This window comes from Poecilia reticulata, linkage group LG4, assembly GCF_000633615.1.
Source record: "Poecilia reticulata strain Guanapo linkage group LG4, Guppy_female_1.0+MT, whole genome shotgun sequence".
Taxonomy (NCBI): domain Eukaryota; kingdom Metazoa; phylum Chordata; class Actinopteri; order Cyprinodontiformes; family Poeciliidae; genus Poecilia; species Poecilia reticulata.
In genome coordinates, this window is record NC_024334.1 from 2,905,034 (window position 1) to 2,914,300 (window position 9,267).

The 9,267-nt window shown below is 39.0% G+C and overlaps 1 long non-coding RNA gene across 4 annotated transcripts in view; it reads left to right on the forward strand.

Moving 5' to 3' along the window:
• LOC103463118 (uncharacterized) overlaps window positions 1–9,267 on the forward strand; it is a 170,862-nt gene that overhangs the window by 126,358 nt on the left and 35,237 nt on the right. For 3 of the 4 annotated variants that reach the window (XR_533465.2, XR_533462.2, XR_533464.2), the window contains one exon: window positions 2,937–3,612. The exons of the other annotated variant lie outside the window; for it this stretch is intronic. This is a non-coding gene — a long non-coding RNA (uncharacterized LOC103463118). Of the gene's footprint in view, window positions 1–2,936; window positions 3,613–9,267 lie in introns of those variants that run through there. 4 annotated transcript variants of the gene reach the window in all.

The window sequence follows — 9,267 nt, forward strand, 5'->3', positions numbered from 1 at the left end:
CACACACACACACACACACACACACACACATGCACACACACACACACACACACACACACACACACACAGAGTTGTGTTTTCATGTCTTATGGGGACTTTACATTGACTTCCATTCATTTTCTACAACCTAACCATTACCGTACCCCTAACCAAAAGTCACTTCACACCTTAGCCCTAAACTCCCAAAAACAGCATTTCCCCGCATGGGGACAAAGAAAATGTCCCCACAAGGAGCCGTGGTCCCCAGAACCCCACATTGTGGACAGATAAAGGTCCCCAAAAGGACATAAAAACCTGGTTCACACACACACACACACACACACACACACACACACACACACACACAATCAGTATGCCAGTGGATGCTGAAGGGAACTTGAACCCTCATGTTGCGCTGCCAGGTGATCTCATGTTTTGGCCAAAATATGAGAGTGGTGAGGGGAAAACAAGAACTGTAGTAAACATAGAAGTGACAATGTAATCTAATAACTGTTTTTATTTTAAGAATGATACATGAAGAGAAAATAAAAACACTGAACAAACAATGAATACATATAAATATGTTTAACAAACACCATTAGCTTGATCTCTTGTACCTCCCACACCCAATAATCAATTCTTATTTTTATTTTTAATATTAATTAGAAAAATAATTAAGTTTGTTTAGATAATTACAGAAAACATAATAGTTGGCAAATAAAAGTAAATGGGAAACAACTTGTTTTGTTGAACATTAAAACTTTTATGTTTTTTCATAAAGTTGAATTCTTTACATCATTTTGTTATAGTTTTAATTCATGGAACATCTTTTGTTTACATCATATTACATTGCACAATTAGAATTGGACAAAATGTTACCAATTCAACATTTGCCCTGAAGGAAGAGGGGGCAGTAGTGAGCAATGCATGTGTGTATTTGCAGAAGAAGAAAAATTTATTTTTTATTTCTAAGTGTGAAGCAAAGAAAAGCATAAAGCTCTTCATTGCTACGTGTTGTAGATTTGTTGGCTCAGATGTCGGCCATCTTGGTATCCATCCTTTATTTATTCATTTTTAGAGCGTTCATACGTCAGTGTGAGGTGTGAGAACTTGCTCTAAAGGCCCTCAGGTGTTGTCACCTGTTCTTCCAGTTCACAAGGCTTCTCGTTCGCCGCACCTGATACTCCTGTTGTACCTGTTATAGTGGAAAATCTGACGTCATTAATTTATTTTTCTCTTTCAACATTGACATCATAAGCGCAACAGATTAACTAAAAAAACACAACTGCCTCTGCTGACGTTGAACAAAGTCATAACAAACTTGTGAGTAATCTAAGAAAAATTACTGTGTACATCAAACGTCTTTCGAAGTATTGATGTGTCTAAATAAATTTGCAAAAAACGTAATTCTTAAGTTTAAAAGTGATCTGGACACAAGATGTTTAGCACCATTTTCAATATGCAACAGAAAAAAGACAGAAAGCTTTTAGCAGCTGATTTAAGGCCTAAATAAAATATAGTATTTTGTTAAAATAAGGAAATAATGAAGGTGTGGCAAATGGATATAACTTTTTTAGCGTATTTTTAACGTCCATATTGCCCGGTTGTGAAAATTTGTTCCTTGTTTCTATAATCCCTCCATTTTTCCATCTCAGCCGCAGCTCCACAGTTTGTGTTTCTTATTTATACAAAGACAAGCGTTTTTGTTGTTAACCGTCCAGAAACGACTTACTTGATTCAACCTTGTTGTTGGTTGTGCAGGAGGCTGCACTCCTGCTTTTCAAGCATGTACTATTGTGTTATTGCACATGTGTTTGCAAACCTATTCATGTGTGATTCTTATTTAACTTGAGTTTTTTTGACGTTAGCAGAAGATCAACAAAGTTTTAAACATAACTTATAAAGGAAATGCAGCTACTGACTGTTTAGTGTTTTTTATTCTCTCCCTTCCAGCAAACGACTGGCTGTTAAAATTAAACCATTGAGGAAAAAAAAAGTCTTGGCCCCAAATCGGCTTAATAAACGTACAGTGTGGGATAATAAACCTGCAGAGTTTTAATTTTGGCTAAACTGCTCCTTTAAGAACAGAGGGAGGCACTGGAGTGAGACAAATGAACGAGGGAAGACTGGAGAGGAGAGGGGAGGGATGCAGGGCAGTCACCTGTGGTGTGGGAATGGAGCAGTGCTCTCCGTGGGGGGGCGGTGGTCTCCTGCCACAACACCCCCCAACCCCAGTCTACCCTGCTTACTTCATCTTCCTGCCTCCTCCTGCTGCCTTTTGGATGCAGCTGCAGGGCAAATCAGAAAAATTGGCTTTGCACAAATTAGAAGAACAGAACAACTGATGGGATAAACAAATAATGAGTTAAAATGAGTTAAAATAATGTAACTTTCTCCAGATGCATCATGTTGGTGTTACATGATGAAATCCTGAGGAAAAACAAATTTGTTTAATACTTTGTGGGGACCGTTTTCTTGACACTTCATTGTGGGGACCGAAGCCTGGTCCCCACAAGGGGAAACACTGTTTTTGGGTCAGATTTAGGACTAAGGTGGGATTTGAGTTTGGATTAGGGTTAGGATGAGGTTTAGGGTGCAGAAATGAATAGAAGTCAATGGAAAGTCCCTAAAAAGATAGCCACGCAAACATTGATGTGTGTGTGTGTGTGTGTGTGCGTGTGTGGGGGTGTGTGTGTGTGTGCGTGTGTGGGGGTGTGTGTGCGTGTGCGTGTGTGTGTTTCCCTCTGTCCCCTAGGCAGCTGCTTCCAGATGACCCCCTAGCAGCGAGCTGTCACCGGACATCTGCATCTCACACACACACACACACACACACACACACACACACACACACACACACACACACACATGTTTATGAGCCTCTGCATGTACATAAAGTGTGATGGCCTCTTTTCTGCTTGGTTGGGAATCTGTCACAAGTATTTGCGTCTCTCCCCCAGCCACACGAACGCTGACAGCCTCTGACACGAACCGCAGGAGCTGGACAGAGCGATGCGCGCATGGTGCTGATGTTAATGATGAGAAAGAAGAGAGGAACTACAGTAATGCCAGAGTTATGGACGGGACCCCACATCTCTGTAAACACACACACACACACACACACACACAGTCAATATGAAATGCAGCTCTTTTCTTATTTGATCGTTTTATATTTGATGAGTTTTTTTTATGGATTATTGGCTCCTGGGCTGTTTTTGTGAAGAAATTTGTTCCTATTTAAGATGTTAATTCATCTGAACTTTATACTGAATAGCCAGTTAGAGAATATCTGTATTTACTTATTTTGGACCCGTTGCCATTAGCAGGAGTAACGGCAGCATGTCTTTGTAAAAGTATCTGATTTTACCAATCCTACCTCTCTGTGCAACACTGGGAATGAGGATCATTTGATCAGAAACCAGCTGGACATAATACTTAATTACTCTAAACACTGACAGGTTTTAACTGGTTTCTAGGCCTTCAGTTGTTTTTATTTTTCCTTCTTGTGTTCAACACTTATTCCTTGTTGCACTTAGGTCTGTCGCCACAAGCAACGAATAAATTAATTGCGTAATAAATTGAAACAAGTTTGTTTTTCTCATTTCTCTCTTTCTATCAAAAACTGAATTATAAAAGTCTCCAGTCAGGTATTTTGGTCTCAACTTGTCCTTTTTTTGAAGGATAATTTTGTTTACAAAGACTTTATAATTAATTTTATTTGGTGTGTCTGTCATTTTGTTTATTTTGGACATTTAAAATGACTTCCAGTTCATTAGAAATGAACATTTATTGAGTTTTATTTATTTGTTTTTGCACTTTTACCATTATATTACTTGCAAATGGTCTGACAACAACAATATTATCGTTTATCGCAATACATTTGTGGACATTTTGTCATCCAACTAAATGTGTTGCTGTGACAGACCTGGTTGCTCCTCGTTAACTTAATCTGTTGTTGACATCTGGTGTGAATTTCATGTCAGCAGAAATATAATAAGATATATTTGCTAAGAAAAACATCAACATATTCAGGACTTTTTTTACCTGCCGCATATTTAACTTTACATATTTAACTTCTAGCTTAACTGACCTGCTGAGTTGTTGCTCTGTTTGTGGCTCTGATGCTGAGAGGTCAACTAAAATGAAAATCTGTGTTTGTCTTGATGTTTTTCCATTTATTCTCTTTTTAATGGTAAAATGACAGGATCCGAGTTGTTTGGAAATGGCCCCAGATGGGCAGCAACAGTAACTTCTCCAAGATTATAATGTAATCCCAGTTTCCCACTGCCAGGATTCCTCCGTTTGTCACAGATTGAGTGCAGTAGATTAGCAGCACCTGGCTGCTTTCTGACGTTTTAACACCTGCAGCAGGAAATGCTTCACATTCTGCTGCAGGTTGATAAAATTCAGCGTTTCATCATTAGAAACTGCAGCAGATAAATCCATGGATTCTGAAGAAACGTTTGTTTTTGCGGCTGTTGTAGTTTGAACTTYAGGTGACAGCAGTAGATTGTTYGGGGTTTCTTGCTCTTTTCCAGAATTTCTATTTAGTGTTTTTYCCATTTTTAATATAGTTTAACTTTWAATCATCTGCTTATTCGGTGGCCAGTGTTTAAATGTGTAAACTAGACAATAAATAAGACACCAATAAACTCTTTATCTTGGTTTTTCTAAGGAGTTTATGGTGTAAAAATCCATCCGTGAAACATCTTCATTATTCTGAATTATTTTCTGATCTGACTCTTTGATAACAATGTTTATGGTGGAAAAGGAGGAGAAATAAGGGAATAAAATATGTAAAACTCTTATTCTCTTTGAAAGGATGCATTCAAATTKACCACTTTTCTGGATTTTTCCAGGCTGCTTTACAACTTCAGCTAAATGTATAGATTGGCTGAAAATGAAATTATAGATTGTGACTAGTTTAAAAAAAAAATATGGTTATTCATCGTGTTTTTTCGTTGCAGTTAATCTTCAACTATACCAACATCTGGACAAAAAGGTGACAAAAATCAACATTTTGGCTCTTAGTCAGTGGAATAAGCGGAATGTATTGATTTTAGTTTATTGATAGGTTAATCAATGTTAACTTACAGATGTGAGAGACTAACTGTCTTTAAAACTTTTTATTTWTAAAAATAAATTTGCTTAATAAAACCACGCCAATATCAAAAACTCACGTTTTTTGRTAAAAGGTTTTTGTGCTATAGGATGTATCGAAATTCACAAAACTGCAATGAAAACACTTTTTGGACCACACAAGTCATGTGACCAATTACTTAATGTTACTACTGACAGAAATGCCGAAGAAGACGGCAGGAAGTGGTAGGAGGATGATGGTGCGGCGTGTTTTTAATGACTTGATGCGTCAACAAACTTATTTATGTGTGATTTTAATTGTGTTTCTTATTTAATGGAAATGCTGCAATTGAAAAATTCTTTGTTTTTTTACATTAGCGGAACATCGACAAAGTTTTGCGCAGCAGAGAGAGAGAGAGAGAGAGACTTAGTGACGGACAGGAAGTGAGAGCTTTTCTTCCCAATCGTATCTAACTCGTTCTGCTGTGCACACAAGCTGCACGTCTGACAGAGTTTTCCAGCAATCTCCTCTAATCTGTTGAAACAATGTGCTGAGGTGTGTGTGTGTGTGTGAGTGGTGCAGGGAATGGCAGGGTCCCACACCACCATGATTGGGGTTAAAGGTCATCAGGGAACCAGGGAGCTGTCGTACTCCATTAGACYGTCCTTTGGGACCAAACTAAAACTGGAGTGAGCCATGCTGAAAACTTTTTCTACAGTCACCTGGACACTTRGTTTGCACACGACCACACAGGTTCACACACAGCCGTCCACCATKTGACTCCTTAGTCAGTTAAAAGTGAATAATTAGTTTTTGCTCGTTGTTTTCTATCCTAATCTGTTATTTGGTGAGCGTCTGTATTTCCATTCAAACGGCTTTAAGATGAAATGTTAAACATTGAGAGAAGGAAAAATAACGACGAAGTGACACCAGCAACAGGTGAAGCACATAAGTCACGCCAACAGCTTTTATTTTGGTAATCCACTTCCAGTTTATTGGCATGTGAATTTGCATATTTGCTAAATATTTACCACTGAGSTAAATATTTAATTTGAAACTAAATGCTTGGTTTGCTAACTAAATATTTAGTTCAGAGTTRAATATTTAGCTTTGAGAGATAAATGCTAAATAAAATAAGCCAAATATTTGTATTTATATTAGTGACTAACAGCTAATTATTTAGTTTTAAACTAACATTAATAAATGAATAAATAACATGGTGAAAATATGAATATTTTTCTCTTATGACAGGCTAAATCACCAAAATCATCCCAGCGGTTCACACAGTTTAATCACCTCAACCTAATCTGTATTTTTGATGTATTGAAAAAGATCAACATCTATGTAACACATGTGCTCCAGTATTACAGATATAATGCAACTGCAGCAATGRCACCGGAGTAAAGTCACCTGATGTGAGCCAGTGTCATGGAAACGGTTTCCTGGCTGCAGGAATGTGCGATGCAGAAAGTGAAAGTCAGTCAGGAATGTGCACAGCCAGGACGGTTTTATAATCCTTGCTAACTCATGAGTTACTCCAACAACAAGGTTTTGACTTTGACTTTGGCAAGAGGCTCCAGCATCACAAAAYCAGGAAAAATGCCTAAAATTGCAGCGCCTGGTCTGATACTTGGGAATATTATGTTTTCTAATTATATTATCGAACACAGTTTGTAGAAACYGGCGTTGAGCGAAGCTCCTCTTTGCTGTCTCACCTGCTCTGGCTTCGTTCTCACACTTATCTTGCACAAAATGAAGCATAGCTGCCTTTTTAAGATAAAATAATCCTTTAACCATCGGCGTCTGTCTCCTGYGTGTTTGCACCCGACTGTCCTCAACGTAAAATCAACAATGTAACAGCCGAGAACTTTCCTCTTCTCCTGGGACTCGTTCACAGCCTCCAGCCTCGTCGTTCTACGGATGGAAAATGAACTTTTGAAGAATGCTGCTGAGTTAGTGACGGGTTTGTCTTTTCTGYTCTGAGGCAGCTTTAAGGTTTCTGAGCGGATGGTTTCCTTGACAGAAAGTATTCTCAGCTGTCCGCGGCCTATTTATCACTGAAACATGGTGGCTGACTGTAAGCGCTACAGTGTGATGATGGAGAAGAAGCCCAACCTTGACAGCAGCTGTGTTTACGCTTGCAAGGAGACGGTTAGCTGTAGCCTTTCCACTCTCTGGTGGATCTAAGGGACCAGCAAGCAAATATATCGATCAATGTTCTAGTTACTGCTAATCWAAGGCAACTCTAAGCAGGCAGGTTTTAAGGAAGTCTGTGTTTCAGCAGCTCTGCAGTTTTCTGGAAGTTTGTCCAGATTTGTATATTGCTGTATTTCCAGTTAWATGAGTGACCTGTGGATATTTAAGTTTAGTTCTGTGTCGGAGGTGATGCACCACAATGTGCAGCTARTGGTTATTTTAGTAATTGATCAAACTTTTGATTATTCTGACCATTAATCGGTTATTCAGATTGAAAAATGTGCATATTCTGCAGATATTTCATTTAACCACTTACGCCTTTCTATGCAAAAATAATTGTGTTTGRCTTAACTTTTTTTAATTAACTGATTAATTAGCTATCAAAAGAGGCTTGGTAGATGTTTTAACAGMATTTGAACCAGGTGAAGCTAAAATTAGGCCACTTGAGTTCTGGGTGACATTTACAGAGCAAAAAGGTTTATTTTCATGTTAAATGAAAAATGTGTGTATTTTCAGCTTTGGCTCAGTTTTGGTGCAACTTTTTGAGTCTATAAACTTCAGGAAACAGATTGTTATATTAGTGGATGATTAATTCTTTAATCAATTCATGATGATTAATCCAGTTAACCGTTTCTGCTYTAATTTTTTTAATTAATTATGGATTTTGATGTATAYCGTCATTTAAGACATCRTGATCTGACCAATTAGGAGCTGTGGCTGGAAGGTTCTCTGATTCCCAATATTTCACTTTCARCAGCCACATATTTTCATGCCCTTACGTTCCCCTGTTGAGCAACATTCGCTCTGATAAGGAGACACAAAGGCCACCTGTGAGAGCTGCACTGAGATGTTGGGCTTTGCAGAAAGTCTGTGTGAGCCGGGTGGCGATGGCGCAAGCTGCTCCTGAGCAAGCACTTCATGTTTAGTCCCAGTCTAGTGGAAAAAAACCTGCCAAACCAGTCCCCTCCGCTTTGCTGCATATTGCATGCGTGTGGGCTACTTACCTCACCAACTGCTTTAGGAAAAACATCCGAACATTCATCAAAACAGCAGAACGCAGATCGCGATAAGACCCTCCTGTTTTCGTATGACGGGCCTGTTTTCGAGCCGGCGTTCCCGCTGCAGCAGGGGGTGAGCGGATCCCGTGTGTGCATCTCGGAGGAAGGTTAGCAACGCCAAACATACAGGCAGAGAGCAGGCTGCAACTGGTTTTAAAGCCAACGAGCGTCTACCTCTGATTGGAGCTCAGCTGGACCAGAGATAAGAAAATCAGGCCTGAGTTCGTGTGTGGCTCGCAAGCTGCTGCTACCAAAGCAGCTTCCCCTGTAGTTTGATAAATTAAAGCCTGATRCAAAAAATACTCTCAAGAGGAGGTAAAATTAATCACGTATTTTAACCAACCAAACAAAAACATAATTCAAATAATTTWGCTGATTTGGKATTTTCTGTTTTGRCTGAACTGCTGCATATCAGTAAAACGACCTACAGGCTGTCCGCACATCCTTAAAAAGTCTTAAATTCATGTATCTAGAATTAAGGYCTTAAATGTCTTRCACTTAGTTGAACAAGTGTACGGTAATCACAAGTCTTACATTTAGTGATTTTAAGACTATTTCATTTGGTTTCTGTGTAGTTTATTTTCTGTCGCATGCAGATGTCGTCGTTGCGTTCTGGTGGTTGAGGCTGCTGCTAACTAGCTGCTAACATACCCTTTCTAGCTAGCTAGCTTTTAGCATCTATCATGGCAAAGTGAAMATGTATCTGTGACTCAAGGATGTTGAGGCTACAGTTAGCTAGCTGCTAACATCCCCTTGCTAATTAGCTAGCTTTTTGCATCTAGCTTATAAGCGCACGTTTATCCCTAACTGGCTGGATGATGTTTATCGTTGCCACTGGCTCGCTTCTGTTGCCAACCTGTTTGATGCCACATTCATTCTGTGCAGAAACGCTCGACACTTCTACTGTGTGAGTTATATTCTCTTTTGTACATTTCCATCATGGTGTCTTAAATTTGA